This window comes from Parus major, chromosome 10 (genome assembly GCF_001522545.3).
Source record: "Parus major isolate Abel chromosome 10, Parus_major1.1, whole genome shotgun sequence".
Taxonomy (NCBI): domain Eukaryota; kingdom Metazoa; phylum Chordata; class Aves; order Passeriformes; family Paridae; genus Parus; species Parus major.
In genome coordinates, this window is record NC_031779.1 from 20,145,228 (window position 1) to 20,146,200 (window position 973).

Genomic DNA, 973 nt, shown 5'->3' on the forward strand with positions numbered 1-973 from the left:
GCGACCCCTCGGGCCCCCACCCCAGAGCTGTGCTGCTTAATAAAGGCCTTTCTGAAAAGGAGCTGGTCTCCTGGCCCGTTTATCACATTACCTGCTGGTGATGCTTTTCCTAACAGGGGCTATTGGTCTTCCAAATTACTTAATTTATGCTTAGGTAGTAAATTTATGTCCTGGCAGTGAAATTCATGGGACTAATTGAAATGGACACGTGGTGGCTGGCATTGTTGTGCTCTGACCCTTGAACAAGAAATAGGCAAAGCCAACAGTAGTATGTACTGAGGGGAAGGAAGCTTTCACTGCATGATTCTCCTGTGGCAGCACTGCTGCATGTTGCTATTGTTTTGGGGCACCCTGCTTCAACTTCAGGCTGACAGTTGAGTTACCGCGGTTTGGTCAGCAGAGCTGTTCAGATGGAAGGACATGGCTGCATCCAGCAAGGCCAGGCTTTGCTACTGTGAAGGGCAATGCAGCTGGGGAACCTGGCAGGACAAGAGGGCCAAGGCAAAGCAGCACGTGGGAGGCAGCCGGGCTGCGGAGGCTGAGCTGATGAGGTTGCACTGCACACAGTGGGGCTAGCATGGCTGGGCTGGGAGGGTAAGATGTGGGTCATGACCACGTTGAGCTGGGCTGTGTTCCGCACAATATGCTGGCAGAGTTTACATCAGAGCTTAGCTGGGTGTGTTACGAATGAGGTTAACGGGAAGTTTGAGGGCCAGGGCGCTGGCCCTGTGAGGGGGAGGGACGCCGGGGAGAGACAGGGCGGCCAAAACGGCTCCTTCAGGTCTACGGGACGGGCCGAGCTAGACTGGGGCCTGGGTCCGGCCGGAGCGGGGCTGCGCAACTCCTCATTTCTCTCCCGCGGCGGCCGAAGTTGCGGGGGCGTCCAGGGCGCAGCCAGGGCGGGGAGAGAGCGCGGAGGGGCGACTCCTCCCCCGCCACACCCGGTGCGGCAGGAAGAGGAACAGCCGCGCCC